This window comes from Euprymna scolopes, chromosome 19, assembly GCF_053919585.1.
Source record: "Euprymna scolopes isolate OS-2025 chromosome 19, ASM5391958v1, whole genome shotgun sequence".
In the NCBI taxonomy this organism is placed as follows: Eukaryota; Metazoa; Mollusca; class Cephalopoda; order Sepiida; family Sepiolidae; genus Euprymna; species Euprymna scolopes.
The window spans coordinates 14,662,136-14,679,590 of NC_136500.1; positions in this window are offsets into that span (position 1 = coordinate 14,662,136).

Sequence of the window (17,455 nt, forward strand, 5' to 3'; positions counted from 1 at the left end):
CGGCTAGTGGTCCAGGTAGTTTGGTCAAGATAGATGGAACCATGAAGAAGGAGCAATATTTGGAGATACTCCAGAAAAACATTAGACAGGATGCGGAGAATCTCAATTTAGGACCAAACTGGGTCCTTCAACAGGATAATGATCCAAAACATACTGCCAAAATAGTCAAGAAATGGTTTGAGGATAATCAAATTAATGTTTTGGAATAGCCTTGCCAGAGTCCCGACCTGAACCCTATCGGAAACCTCTGGCACATATTGAAAACTGAGGTTAAAAAGCGGAAACCTAGAAATTTGAGGGATTTGGAGAACTACTGCATTGAAGAATGGTCAAAAATCAGTGTTGATGCTTGTAAAAACCTTGTTGATAAATATCCAAAACGATTACAGGCAGTTATTAAGAATAAAGGGCATGCTATTGACTATTAGTAAGAGAGGTATGAATAATTTTGAACTAGTGCCATTATTGTTTTTCTTTGTATAATGTTTCAAACTTGCATAATTTATTTATTTGTTGAGTTTAAATTAAATGCCTATGCTTGATTTATTGTCTGAAATCCCTTTAATATTGTCTACCTTCTGGTTTGAGCAATATTCTTATAGAAATCTCAAAGATACGAGGGGTATGAATAATATCGGGCACAAGTGTATATATATATATATATATTAATGTTGGGACGATTAATCAGAATCGGAATCGAGAATCAGAAAAATCGAAACTTTTTGGGGTATCGGAATCGGTATCGAAAAATTATAGTCTAATTTCCGATTCCAACCCGATTCTTTAAAATTAAAAAAAAAAAAAATGAAACAATCACAAATTGTTATTTTTTAATTAGAAGTTGTACCTTTACAATATAAGACTGAGAATATGTTATAAATCTTATTTACAGATTTAACATTGATTAGCAGGGTTTATTTTATTATATATATTTATTGAGAGATAACTTGCCTTTGTAATCGTTTTACATCTATTCGCTAATATGTCTATGTGCCCTCATCCGAGGGAGTTTATATGATTATTAAAAGTTTTAAATGCTCTGGGCGGCGGGGTGGGGGTAGGGTAAATTTCGTTGGCGCCAACTGTACATTGGGGTACCTTTCATCGGCTTCTTCTGAAATAATTAAAGTTTTATGGCACATCTTTGGACACAATGAAATACTTCGCGGCTTTGACAATTGTTATTCCAAGCATATTTGAAAACTCATTCTCAGACGTAGACTCTCCAAACGTAACTTAATTTGTTTTATCAGTTTTTATTGTAAGCAAAGTAAATATTCTAGAGTTTACTTGCCTATTCAATATCACAGATTTTAAAAAGCTTTTCGCGCCTATGTGATAAATGGCCATACGGTGTCTATTAGAGACTTCACACTTTAATATAGAAGATTGAACATGCTTAGAATTTTTTTGGAGGCGCTGGGTTTGTCTGATCACCACATCCTTGGAAATATTTTATGTTTTCTTATATTTTGTTTGGTTTTCGCACAAATGAAAAAATAGACGAAAATCTCACAAGTTTATCAAAACTTTGGACAGAATAGATATAAAACAAATATTGAAAAGTTTGTTAACTTAAAACAAAAATCATTTACATTTAAAATACCCAAAACATATGAGATTCTATTTTTTAGGCGATTATGTGTGAATACATTGAAATGTTATTTTAGAATTTAGAATGGGGGTTCAGTTGTGCATATAAATATAATGTAAACTGATCCCATTTCGATACATTATAACTTTTTAAGCAGTTAAGTAATTTTTACCACTAATTCTAAGGCCGATCAGCAAAATCATAAAATCACATATAATTGCTATATTTTTCGTATATAGAGTTAGTAGTAGGAAAGAAACGTGTTTTTTATGACTTTTAACAATACTATATATTAATACGATAGCGTGTGTGTGATTTATGTTGTGTCACGATTACATCCGATGTACTGTTGTTTAATTGTTATAGATTCACATTTCTTATAATAAACCATTTTACCAAGAATTTTTTCATAAATTTTGGTTTTGGTTTCGATTATAGCTGATGGCATTCAAGCCATTTATTTTCTTATAAATAATTTTATCAACAATTCTTCTATAAGTTTTTGTTTCGGTTTAAATTATAGCTGATGGCACTTAAATAATCTATTTTTTATAAATGATTTTACCAAGAGTTCTTCATAAGTTTTGGTTTCGATTTCGATTATAGCTGATGGAACTCCAGGTATCCATTTTCTTATAAATAATTTTATCAAGAATTCGTCATAAATTTGGTTTCGGTACATTATAACTTTTTATACATATAATTGCTATATTTTTCGTATTGCAACCCGTACTTAGGGTTAGTAGTAGGAAAGAAGCGTGTTTTTATGACCTTTAACAATACTATATATTAATATGATAGCGTGTGTGTGATTTATGTTGTGTCACGATTACATCCGATTGACTGTTGTTTAATTGTTATGGATTCCCATTTCTTATAATAAATAATTTTACGAAGAATTCTTCATAAGTTTTAGTTTTGGTTTCGATTATAGCTGATGGCCCTCAAGTCACTTATTTTATTATTAAATAATTTTATCAAGAATTCTTCATAAGTATTGGTTTCGGTTTAAATTATAGCTGATGGCACTTAAGTCATTTATTTTCTTTTATAAATGACTAGCGAAGGGTATTTGATGTTACCTGGGTATTTGTAGGGGTGTGTGATGTTAAATAAAAAAGAAACTGGGGGGGGAGGGTAGAATCTAAGGGTGAAGTTTGAAAATAAAATCGGCCAGCCAGAAGTGAAAGATGTTTAAAAGTCGTCGAGCGTTACGACGACGATGATTACGATGTAAGCATTGTTATAAGCGAAGTAAGAAAAGAAAACAACGTTTTAATTAAGCGGGGGGGGGGGTAAAGCCTAAAAAATAACGTAAGGCAAACGAACGATTAAAACAGAGAAAACGAACGAACGTTACGTGAAAAATGGCTTAAATAATACAGAGTTCTATACTTAAATTTAAAAAATCGAAAATAAAAAAAGAAGACATCTCACACCACGATTCGAACCCGAAACGTTTAGATAATGAACCAAGGCCTTAACTACCTTCGCTAAAGCGGCGTATATAAAGTCTGTTCGGTTTATCAACTATTTAAAGTAAATCAGGTCCCGACGTCATGACGTCATCTGACGCATGCGTTGTTGACCCTCCCACCTGTCGATTTCGGGGTGAAAAAGTTAACGTTTTTCTCGTTTTCTGTCTAGACATCTCTCTCTCTCTCTCTCTCTCTTTGTTTGCGTCTCTCTCACTCTCTCTCTCTCTCTGTTTGCGTCTCTCTCTCTCTCACTCACTCTCTCTCTCTCTCTCTCTCTCATTTCGTCTTCCTTACTATAAAGACTGGAAAATGGCGTTTGGCTGTTTTTATTTTTAAAAACTTCGTTCGTTAATATTTTTTGTAAGCGTATTTTTTTGTTTTTACTTCACATGTTTGTCTTGTTATTTTTCGTTTAACTATCGTATCTACCTATTTTGAATGTGGTAATAACTTTGGTAACGTTGCCATAGCGTAGAAGTTCATAGTTTAGCTTTAATTAATTTTTTTTTTACCGATAACAACATTTTTAAATTGTAAATTCAGACCGCCATTAGAGGTTGCTGACGTCAAGATCACGTGACATGACTCAGCGGGTTTTAAATACAAGTTGACCCAAAATAAACGGCCGCGTGTATACTTTATTTAGAAGAGCTGGCGGCCGTATTTTTTTGGGCAGTTATAAATCGATTAAAAAATATGTAATGTTTAACATTAAAATGTCACTTTTTGCCCCCCCTTGCTGAAAATCGATCAGTTGACGCACTTCTGATGGTCACTTTGGGCCAATTTTTTTATATTTGTCGTCCAGAAGGTAGGGCTTTCATATGAGACCAAGTTTGTGAATTTTTGTTGTGTCTGTCGAAAGATTTAGCAGACACACAAACATACACAGAAACAAACACACATACATTTTCGCTTTTATATATATAGATTTTATTTAGAATTCTTAATAAGTTTTGGTTTCGATTACAACTGATGGAACTGAAGCGATTCATTTTGTTTAATGAATAATTTTATCAAAACTTCTTCATAAATTTTGGTTTTGGTTTCGATTATAGCCGAAAGAAACTAAAGCTCATGGGCCCAAGTCATATGGATATATTCTTTTATTTTTGAAATCGCAACTTTATAATATATAAAAATCGATAGAACATTAACTCTAGAATATATATACGAAATCTGCAAGAATTAAAATATCATATTTAAGCGTACTTTACGACCTGGCTACGCCAGGCGTCTTTGCTAGCTTAGATAAATACTTATGTAGTTTTAACCAGAGTTACAATAATATCAGAGCATCTCTATTTACGCCATGAATACCAATATCAATATTAATTTAGAAAAACTTGTTCCCGGAAAACTCGTCCACGGAAAACTCATACCCGGAAAACTCGTACCCGGAAAACTCGTACCCGGAAAACTCCTCCATTTTTGCTAGATAGGAAAACTGGTCCATTATTGAATAAAGTTCGATTGAAAACATTTTATGACCGTTATTGAAGGAGATATTGTTTTTAAAAGAGAATATACATAATATTTTTTAAAGAATATTTTTAATTGTGTACTGTTGTTTTAAAAAAATAATATTGATTTTTCTAAGTGTTTGTTTTTCTACCTAGCTTTGTAAGTTTTTAATGGTTCAACTTATTTAAAAAAGTTTATTTAGTTAAAAAAACAAGTAATGTCGAGTGTTACTTTTGAACAAAAAATGTCCGACATGAGAGGATCACGGCTTAAGAGTCTCGATAATCGCTCAAAAATAGAAAATTAAGAAAATGCTGAGGTAGATATACCTTTAAAACGAACTCCTCTTTCTAAAGAAAATAAATTTGTATATTTTTAGGTAATATCCATGATTACTGCTCAGAAAAAATCAAACTACCGGAAGTGTATACGGTTAATTATGAAACGAAACCGCACGGAAGATACGAAAAAAATACTTCAGTTTTTACCACTTCTTGTGTTATTACGAAACAAACAAATAAAAAAGAAAACACTTCTTGTATTATCAAATAATAAAAGAAATATTTTATTTTAAAAAAATAATTTAGTTTTAACTTTTTGTGTTCACGAAACAACAAAAGGCGCTTGTGCAGTATGCAGTTGGCGGTCATCTTTTCTTTGTGCATTTCACTAAACTGTCGCTAGGTGGGACTTCCCGGTCAAAAATCATTAAAATTATTGTTGTTGACCCTTCAAAGTTGCTTTAATTAAAAAATGTTTCATTTAAATTATTTATTTGTTCGAAAAAAAAAGTTATTTTACTTTATAAAAATCCAATGTTTTTTTCATTACAAAATTGTTTTATCAAAATTATATATTTTCGCGCAAACTTTTAAATAAATCTTTTACAATTATATATTGACACATTTTTATACAATAAATGTTTTTGGTTTTCAAATATTTTTCTGTTCGGAAAAAACAATCTTGTTTGTTACTTATTGCCGCGTTATTTGACCAAAAAAGAAATTGGAGTTATCGCCTCCTAAGAAAAGCCGCCGTCTGCATACTGCAGAAGTGCCCCCCCAAATGACTTTTAAACAAACAAAAATGCTTATATTATCAAACAATACAAGAAATGTTTTCGGTGCTTATGTATTTTTGGTACCGCGCTATTTTTAAATAGTTTTTTCAGGTTAAATTCAAGATTCATAATATCTATTTTTTATTAAATTGTTAGGTGGAAGCACAGAATAGTTACAACACACCCTCCTCTCCCCATGATAAGAATGGCTTCCGAAATAACAACGTTATTATTTCAGCGCGGTACCAAAAATATATAAGTACCGTGTTTTCTTTTTTTTTTTTTCGTGATAACACAAGAATTGTTTGAACAAAATTAGTTCTTTTTAATAAAATATTTGCTTTCTTTGATAATACATAAGTGTTTTCTTTCTTTGTTTTCCCGTAATAACACAAAAAGTGTTAAAACTAAAGATTTTCTTTGCTAATAATGGTTTCGTTTTTGTGTCTTGACTCCGTGACTCCGTGATTAAGTTTACTTTTTTAAAACAACGGTAAACACGTAAAAATAATAAAAATTTTTTTTATGAGGGTGCATGGTCGTCTTTAAAAACGATATCTCCTTCAAGAACGGTCATAAAATGTGTTTTCAATCGATATTTATTCAATAATGGGCCCGTTTTCCTACCTAGCATAAATTAACGAGTTTTCCGTGTACGAGTTTTTCTAGGCACCCACCAATATATTACATATGAATGAGTTCCCCGTGGAATTTCCATAGGCCCCGCTAATTGTTATTATTATTTGCATCTCGTTTTTTTTTACAGCAAAACAAATCAATTTAATACCCCACCAAATTTATAAATTTAAACATTCATAGAAGAAATGCACATAATAGTTAACGAAGTCCAACACCCTCTCCACGTTAAAAATGGTTTTCTAAATAGTAACATTATTATTAAGAAATTCGTTCGTAACAATGGGCGGGGTCGTTATTAATATTTTGTTCTTACATCGTTTTCTCATTTTTTCTACCAATGGTCGACTATTTATGAAAACTGTCAAGTAGCATGTTGTACACTAACGACAAACTGATACAATTTTGCTTTGTTTAAAATAAAAATAAACCTTTTGTTGCCTTTCAGTTTGCAATACATTACTAGGAAAACATTTGAGAAAAATATACCCGGAAATTACCCGGGGGTTTATGTAATAATCTGAAAATTTACAAAAAAGACCCCCCCCCCCAAAAAAAATACAACAACAAATATCTAATTAAATATTTATAAATATTAAAAGAATCGGAATCGGAATCGGGAATCGAATCGGAATCTGAAATTTAGAATGGAATCGGTAATTGGATCGGAATCGGGGAAAATTTTGGAATCGTCCCATCACTAGTTTGAGTTCCTTCAGCTATAATCAAACCGAAACCAAAACTTATGAAAAATTTTTGGTAAAATTATTTATAAAAAGAAGACCTGAGTGGCATCAGCTATGATCGAAACCGAAATCAAAACTTATGAAGAATTATTGGTAAAATGATTTATTACAGGAAAAGGAAGGTCATAAGAATTAAACGACAGTCATTCGGAAGAAAAATGATGTAAGCGTGACACAAAAAAGAATACATATGTTATCGATAATAATAGCAGGTTATCTCAATGTGGATGTGTTATCGGCAGCTCCAGTAACTCTCGCTTCTCCTTTTTTGTCCTTCAATCCTCATTTCCAATGAATTATTTTTCTGACAAAGGGTGAAGAAAAGCTGCTTTCTAGGTCGGTAGTACTTTGTAAAGAGTAGCCTGAGATGTCGGAAAATTTCTGTTTCTATGTCTATCCTTGTGGTCATGTCACTAGTAAGGGTGCTGGAGGTGAACGTTTCATCTGGGCTGACGTTAACCGCCTGATAGTCAAGGACCCGAACCTTGGATTAACCACTAAGGAGGCTGTCCTATCAGCAGGTGCAAAGTACCGGGGCTGCTGTATTGCAATTTGGTAAATGGATTCTGGACCATACAGTAGTTTCTGGTAGGGCCTCTCGATACCATACTAGTGGGTAATTGTTACGGCTTTACCTTATAATGTGCTACAAAAAAGAATTCTTATCTTTTTCTCTCTTATTTTCCCTCTCTGTCCTGCTCCAACCAAGTCGCTGGTTACTTTTAATGCATCTAAAATCAAGCTTCTCTCTTTACATCATCAACATTCTAATCCACATTTGGCATCAATTGAAATGAATGGCTCTCGTCTTCAGGAGGCCTCAAGTTTTGACAAGCTTCTGGGCTTGACCATTACTCCTGATCTTAAATGGAACACGTATATCAAATCTGTTGCCAAGGCCGCTGGAAAAATGGTGGGATCTTTCTATCGATCCGGTAGATATCTCACTGCTGATGCTATTCTCTATCTATATAAGAGCCAGGTACGTCCAAGGATGGAATACTGTTGCCACATCTGGGCAGGAGCTGCTAGAAAGGACTTGTCCTGTCTTGATAGAGTTCAAAATAGACTTCGTAGCCTCGTAGGAGATGTCCTTTTCTCCTCCTTGCAACCTCTATCTCATAGAAGAGATGTTGCGAGTTTGTCTCTGATGTATCGTTATTTTCATGGAAAGTGTTCGACTGAGCTTCAATCTATGGTCCCCCCTCGCCAAACTTTCACAAGAAACACTCGTCTAGCTGTAAACACTATCAATAATTTCCCCCACTCTTTATCTGTGCCTAAACCTAAACGTAGATTCCATGAGAAAAGCTTCTTTCTTAGAACTGCACGCCTGTGGAATTGTCTTCCGTTTTCCTGCTTTCCGGCTGACTACAATATGGTTGTGTTCAAGTCTAAAGTAAATAAGTTCTTGATGAGCCGTTCCATGTAAGTTATCAAATTTACCAAATTTTCATTACTAATGATTACTATATTGTCCAATTTCTACTGTACACTCTTTAACCCTTATCGTTGAGTGGCCTCTGGGCCTTGATAATGTGGTGATGCCTATGTAATAAAAAAAAAAAAGTCTACCGACCTGCTCCACAAACCCCAAAACCTCAACAATCATGACAAATCCCCAAAAAAGAAACACGAATAAACCTGGAACCCCATCTTCCAACGTAGACCCTTACTACCAGGTCTCCTTCTCCAACATCAGGGATCTACGTTCCAACCTTCAAGAGGTTGAAACTTAATTACAGGGCCAACCACTTCTCTAGACGAATTCATAATTAAAGGATACTCTAACTTTACATCTAAATCTGACCCCCAAGATCGCTATGGGCATGGAATATGTGCCTACATCAAAGATGGCTTTCCATGTGGTATCTCCAGAGAAGACCCTAATTTACCTTACATGTGCTTCTGGTTTGCAGTAGCTTACCCCACTGCATTTATATTTGCCCTCTATCGCCCCCACAACAGTGGGGTTACTATCTTTAAGAGCATATCTGAGAAAATTGACCACATCCTGTCTGCTCATCTTCGGCTAACATTCACATTTGCGGTGACTTCAATGTCCATAATGTGGAATGGCTGACCCACTCAAATAAAACCGATGACGAGGGGAGGTTTTGTCATGATTTTGCCATTGCCTATGGCCTCACTCAGATTGTTCACGAACCCACTCGTGTGTCCGATACTACCGGTCAATATGCAAACCTTCTAGACCTTTTCCTCACAACTTCCCCTGAGCAGTGTTCATGTTCCGTTCTGTCTCCTCTGGGATCCTCTGACAACTCTGTTGTAGCAGTTAAGATAAAAATGAAATGTAATAAGTCTTCAGACGTACCTCTCCACCGTACTATATATCGATACTCTATGGCTGACTGGGATAGCTTCCGTACATTCATATCTGACTTACCTCTGCATTCCATGTTTAAAAAGGATGTGTCCTCTATAGTATCAGACTTGACCGAATGGTTAATTGTGGGCATAGACCGATTCATACCATCCAAAAAATTCCAACAAAAACCTAACAGCCAGCCATGGTTCTCCCCTGAATGTGCTGCTTCCATCGCGCACAGAAATCACTTTTTCCATAACTACCAACGTAATAGATGTACTGAGACTAAAGCTGCTTTCAGGACTGCCAGCAACCACTGTAAAAGAGTAATAAAAATGCAAGAGAGCTATATGCTCAGTCCGTCAAGTCCAAAGTAGCTAAGCAGCGGCTTGGTTTCCACCAGTTCTGGCAAATAGCAAACAGGATCTTGAACAGAAGCGTGCGTTCTATCCCAACTATCATCAATGGACGTGAGGTCATCTCGTCAACATCAGACAAGGCCAGACTATTTGCCAAGAACTTTGCAGCTAATTCTGCCATATGCGACAATAGCCATCAACTCCCTGTATTTCCTCCTATAATAGACAACACGCTATGCAACATGCAAATATCTGTGCGTGAGGTCGCCGAGCTAATCAAGAACCTTGATTCCAGTAAAGCAACTGGCCCTGACGGTATTCCAGTTATAGTGCTGAAAAAGCTCCAACTAGAACTTGCCCCATACTTACCAAACTGTTTAAGCGTTGCCTTAAGGAGAAGTGCTTTCCAACACCCTGGAAAACCTCATCAGTATGCGCTTAGCACCTGTATTTAAGAATTCGGGCGAAAAGTCATCTCCCTCTCAGTACAGACCAATAAGTCTCCTATTGGTCATGAGTAAGTTGTTGGAATCCATATTAAATAAAGAAGTAGTCAACCACCTCAACAGAAACAACCTTCTTAGTGACATGCAATATAGTTTCCGCTCTGCAAGATCTACAGCAGATGTGCTAACGGTTATATCACATAGGATTAGTTAATCTCTGGGCAAAGTTTTCCTTTCCAAGGCAATTGCTCTTGACATATCAAAGGCCTTCGATAAGGTATGGCATAAGGCCCTACTTCACAAGATTTCCAGCTACGGTACTACTGGAAATGTTTTCTCAATCATTAAATCATTTCTCTCTGATAGCTTCATAAGAGTAGTGGTTGATGGGCAGAAATCAGAGGCCCACAGTATTAATGCTGGAGTCCCCCAGGGGTCCATCCTGGGCCCAACTCTCTTCCTGATCTACATCAATGATCTCCCAAAAACACATATTTAAATCATTCGTTGTCATCTATGCTGATGACAGAACCATCTATGGCAACACATCAAAAGCCGTAAATGACAAAGTTCTCTCTAATTTTCTCTCCTCTAATCTTGTGCGCGTGGTACAATGGGGGAAGAAGTGGCTGGTCACTTTTAATGCATCCAAAACCTAGCTTCTATCTTTACATCATCAACGCTCTGATCCCTATCTGGCATCAATTGAAATGAATGGCTCTCGTCTTGGGGGGGGGGCTCCATGTTTTGACAAGCTTCTGGGTTTGACCTTTACTCCTGATCTGAAATGGAACACGTACATCAAAGCAGTTGCCAGGGACGCTGGGAAAATGGTGGGATCCTTCTACCTCTCCAGAAGATATCTCACTACTGATGCCATTCTCTATCTGTATAAAAGCCAAGTATGTCCAAGGATGGAGTACTGCTGCCACATCTGGGCAGGAGCTGCTAAAAACAGTCTATCCTGCCTTGACAGAGTACAAAATACACTTTGTGGTTTGGTGGGGGATGCCCTTTTCTCTTCCCTGCAGCCTCTCTCTCACAGAAGAGACGTTGCGAGCCTGTCTTTGTTTTATCGTTATTTCCATAGCAAGTGCTCGAGAGAGCTCCAATCTCTCGTCCCCCCTCGCCAATCTTTCACGAGAAACATCCGTCTGGCTGAAACTACTGTCAATAATTTTCCCCACTCTTTATCTGTGCCTAAATTCAAACGTAGATTCCATGAGCAGAGTTTCTTTCTCAGAAGTGCACGATTGTGAAACTCTCTTCCGTTCGCCTGTTTCCCACCTGATTACAACTTGGATGTCTTCAAATCCAACATAAGCAAATTTCTGACAAACCGCCCCCTTAAGTAAGACACTCTATCAAATCCCCAATACTAATGATTGCTACAATACTATCTCATTGATTACTGTACACACAATAACCCTTATCCCTGAGTGGCCCCCGGGCCTTAATAAGTGGTGACCCCCATGTAAAAAAATACAATAGACAGTAATATTGAAAACGGCTAAAATCCTAAGGAGGTAACTCTCCAATGTGGAAACTAATACACATAAACTACAAAAGAAGTAAAAAGAATAAAATAAAACATTGAAAGAAAATAGGCATGATCCCAAGGAAACTGAAACTGCAAGAAATTTACTGAGCTCTTTCACCCTCCCCCAAGGCATGAGTCTCGCGTGATATCATACAAAATGTGCTTGAGGGGTCAAGGAGAATGGAATGACCAAGGATACAAAGCACTAACAAAACCTCTGGATGCATGCAAAGAATACTGGGATTGTGGGGAGGCCTATTGCCACCCAAAGTCCAGTGAAAACCAATGGTCGTTGCCAGCGAGAAATCAATGGAAAGCGGCTGTTGCAATAACATAAAATCATTTGCAAAAGTTATTGAAAATGGTGATGAGTACTGGAAATCTGAGGAAACTTGAGTGCGATGATGACTAGGGCGTGGGGGGGGCTTACTGCTACCCGAATTCCAGTGAAGGTCGATAGTCATTGCTAGCAAGAAATCAATGGTAGGCAGCTGTTGCGATAACGCACACTCATTTACAAAAATTCTCGAAAAAGTGAGGGTACTAGAAATCTGGAGAGACTTGTTGTCACCTAGACTCCACGGTTGTTGTCAGTAAGTAATCACTGATGATTATCTGTGTGAGAACTTCTAATGAGCAAATAATAATAATTATAAAAAAGTAAAGAAGATAAAAGTGAAGAAAAGGAAGAAAGGGAAGACTAAGAAGAGAGAGAAAATGAAAATGAAAGTGAAAAAGAAGAAGTTGATAAGAGTGAATAAGAAGAACAAGAAAAAGAAGAAAATAAAGAACATGAAGACGTATCAGTTTATGGATATTTTAATTTTAATGCAATTCGAATAAATAAAATCCAAACAAAAGAAAATCAAATCAAATCATGTCTTCCCATTAATAATAATAATAAAAATAAATAAATAAATAAACAAAGAAGAAATGCATTTCGCATAAATGCTGTCCCGCGAAGGGTGTGGTCAATCCATCTCCAACGTCTTTGGAGGCAATTCCTCCTCCACATGCAACTGTTTATGTGTACCTCTGGCCAGTCAACTCAAACGTTTCAGAGGCACAGTTGTTAATAAATTATTTTGATGACTAAGATGTCAGATCTGTTCGTTTTGACCTCCCTCCTATAAGCAATTCACACTCGAAGATCAGAATATGGGCGTTGGTTTTCAAAAAAAAAAAAAAAAAAAAAAAGAAAAGAAAAAAAAGAGGATCTCCATCTATTTTTAAACGAATGAAAAGTCATCTTTTTTATCTGGGAATATTATGTGTGTTTTTAATATTGCGCCACGTCAGCTTGTTTATTTACACTTTGAATATTTCTTTTTTTGTGTAAGCCAAAGTCAATTGTACGACAATAGGTATGGCCTTCCTCTTGAATCTACTGCAACAAGTGCCAGTCCGCCATTGATCAAATTAAAGTTGCCTAACGATGGCCTTTTGACTAGAACCAAAATGTAGTATCATAACATATATTAAATTAGATATTTATGTCATCGGTCAGTGAAGGAAAAATCTTTTTATACTGAGTACATTTTTCCGATTGAGAGTGATTATTTTTGAGGAGTTGGATACCCCTAGATTAAAAACCAACGTTGTGTTTAACTCTAAACTTACAGAGTCAAGTAAATAGTAACAATGATGGATAAATCCAGAAATTAATTAAAGTTCCATACCACAAACGGACTTTATATACACCGTTCATACCAATAACTTAGTTGCAAATTAATTATATGATTTTCTTTTCTTTACTCTTGTGATTCCGGTCCTTACCGCATTACTTTTGACTTTTAAAACTTCCATATATTCCTTTACCAGCAATGCTTGAAGCTAACTACCATTTACTTTTAAATAAATAAATAAATAAATAAATAAATGTCCTTCTTCCTTTCAGTCGCACACATCCCCAACAATTAGCCTTTGAATGTGCGTGATACTCTCAACGTCCCACAAGTGCGAGGAAGCAAAAGAGAGGAAATAAGTTAATCAGCAGAATAAAGGTAAAGGAAATTGTTCACCAAAGTACACAAAAAGAAAACTGAATAGGATTGTTAATCAAGGTATGACAGACAAAAGACTGAACACAAAGGAAAATAAATGTAAAGTTAATTTTAGGTGTGACATAAGTTTTACGACAGTTTACGATAGTTAGTAACAATTTATGAACAGTATTGGTTTGAGACAGTGTAGAACAGTGACCAGTTTGGCAGAGTGGAATGAAGGTTGTAGTGCGGAGCAGGTCGAGGTGAGCTGGCGTAAACTGACGCATACGGCTTTGTCAGACGACTATGCAGCTGTGGACCTTAGCGTGTAGAGGCGCGATGGTGTCACACACAGTACAACTGATATTTATAGAATGTGTAGGAGTTTGTGTATTTTTCTTTTATACATGAACTCGTGCGTGCTCATTAAGATCATAACACAACCGGACGATGAGATTAAGAAAAAAGAAACCACGGAAACACCGTTGGGATTCGGCGTTTGCTGTCGATTGGGGTGGTACGTAGTGTCACACAATAAACAAACATATTGACATGATGGATTCGAGTCTCATTCCAAACCGAACAACAGAAGAGTGTCTTTTTCTTACTATCAGAACCAAAACACCACTTGAGGATAACAATTAATAGGGAGCGTTGATTATCAGTTGAATGATGGAGAAAAAAAGAACATCGCGAAAACATCAGAAAACGATAAATGAAATGAAAAAGGATTCATTACTTGTTGAAACGGTTAACGACATCTATTTGTTTACATTATATTTGAAGACAACCATGTTATAGTCTGCAAGGAAACAGCCCCGTGGTAATGTCTCACAAATAGAAATTTCTTAGAAAGAAACATTTTTTATAGCAAATAACTCCGTCAATTTTCGGTCTAGAGACTCGAGATTTGACATACGGAGTATTGAGATTTGGGAAATCTTTTTAATCGGGTTCGACCAGAAATGTGGCTGTTAAGGGGTCAAAGTTAAAAGATTTGACCATTGAAAACTCTACCAAATAATTTTGGGTCTAAACACTTGAAATTTTAAATGAAGGTTACTTGGACATAGATCAAACTTTTTAATTTGTTTTGAGCCCTAGCAAATAAATGTTAAGGGGTCAAAATTTAAAAAAAAAATTACCTCTGCCAAATAACTCAGCCAATTTCTGGTCTAAACATTTGAAATTTTACATAAGGTGTATTCACACGCAGGGCAAGTAATGAACAGTACACAGTGCCCGATCAAAGCCGGTCTGAACTGCTAGTGCATAATATTTGCATACATAACATTATATAGCAATCATTTCAAATGTTTTTTTGTATTTCTGTCAGCATACGTGTCGTATATACAAATTAAAAGCATGTGCTGTTTTATATCCACGTCGTATTTTCGAACAAGATTGAGTAAATATAATCTATCTCTCTTCTATCTATACTCCCATAAATTTGTTTTTCTTTTGTGTGTATTGATATCCATATGAAAAACCCTCTTTTCTATTTATTTAAAAAGAAAATACAATGTTCTTATATATGGGTCGTAGACTTGCATTCACTAGCAAAAGATCTAGCTAATTTGCATATTCTTTTAAACATTCATTTTAATTAATTCCCTATTAGTTTTTTCGGTTTTCTTATGGGATGATTAGTTAATTATTACGTGTAATTATATTCATGCTGATATTCTACATGATTTTTACTTGCAAAATATTTGCGTAAAAAGTGTGCACTAAACACAAAATTGTTCCCATATATATTTATGTATACGTATATATTTTTGTTTAATCTATAAAAGTGAACGTGTTTGTGTGTCTGTCTGTCTGTGTTCATTTTCCAACGCAATAACTCTATTCGAAATTTGATATACCGGATACTGAGATTTGGGAAAATCTTTGTAATGCATTTTCGACCAGAAATTTGGCTATTAAGGAGTCAAAGTTCAACGATTTCACCTTTGAGAACTCTACCAAACTCCTCCGAAAATTTTGGGTCTAAACACTTGAAATTTTAGATATAGGTTCTTTGGACATGGATCTAACTTAATAACTTGATTTGAAACAAAACAACCAAAGTTATGGGGTTAAAGTTAAAAAAAAAATGACCGTTTTTTTTGTTCAACATACACCTCCAAACACCTGGGCAACGCCGGGCTGAAGTGCTAATATATCTATAAAAGTGAAATTGTCTCTGTGTGTGTCTGTGTGCGTGTGTGTACATTTCCCTACCAAATTATTCTGTCAAATTTCAGTCTACAGACTCGAGATTTGATATAAGGAGTATTGAGATTTGTGGAAATCTTTTTAATCGATTTTCGGCCAGAAATTGGGTCATCCAGGGGTCAACGTTTAATGATCTGACCTTTGAAAACTCTACCAAACTCCTCCGCCAATTTTGGGTCTAAACACTTGAAATTTTAGATGTAGGCTACTTGGACATGGGTCAGACTTTTAATTTGATTTGCGCCCAAAACAATAAATGTTAAGGGATCAAAATTGAGATCAAAGTTCAAACGATTTTACCTTTGCGGTCTCTAGCAAACTATTCAATCAATTTTGAGTCTAAACACTTGAGATTTTACATAAAGGGTATTTAGACATGTAGCAAGCTTTTTAATCAGTTTTGGGTGAAAATTTGGATGCCAAGAGGACAAAGTTAAAAGAGTTGAACTTTGCAGACTCTACCAAATTTTGGGTCTAAACACTTTAAATTTTAGATGAATGTTACCTGGACATTAGCCAAACTTTTTAATATATATATATATATATATATATATATATATATATAAATATAAACATATGCACATAAAATTATAAACAGTACATAGGGCTTGAGCAAAGCCAGGCTGAACTGCTACTTATCTATAATTCCAAATTGTGACACATATCGTTTATATCTTGAATCTAAGTTAAATTATTCAATCAATATAGCATAGGAAGAAACACAAATACAACGAAACAAAAAACTACGTAAGTATAGATCTGGCAGCTTTTCTATGTTTTTATCTCAGGAATTAAATATAATTGTCAAACCATTGATAGTTTTCGTAAATATTCCGGAAAAATAAATCGACAACAATGTCTCCAAAAGTTCAATTTTCACCAAAAATTAAATAAGAAAATATTTACTGTTAAATACCCCGGTAAGTTATTAAATTAATTTAACATCACAATTTATATCATTTTAACCCAACGCAAAGGATAGATATGCATCACACACAGAATGTAACACAATCACGCAGCAAAAAAATCTATTCTCTCTGTGTGTAAAAAACAAAAAACAAAAAAGAAACAGAATTCTATGAATAAAATTTCTTTCCTAGAGCATCCCATTTATTGAACAAGATATATTAGTCTACTTTTCAACCAGAGTCGTCTTCAAGTTTAATGTAATATATATATATATATATATATATATATATATATATATATATATATATATATATATGAGAAAAAGAAATGAAATTTCCCTTTTTTTAACGACATTTCTTTTGGTCCTTCCTTTCTGAAAAAGAGATTATATCCCCGAAATATCAAATACTACCACCCCGTTATCTCAAACAGTAAGTCTATTTTACTGTTTTGTATTTGTGATTGATTTGGAAAATAAACGTATGTGTGTGTATAAAAAAAACTCTACAATACTCTCTTTTGTTTGCCCATTTTTGTCCATACGTCACATCATTTAAACACCCATCTCCTGCATTGCTATAGCCTTCTTATATATATATATATATATATATATATATATATATAGACATCTAGTCTGATGACACCACTATCTATGGTAGCACATCTAAGACCGTAAACGACCAAGGTCC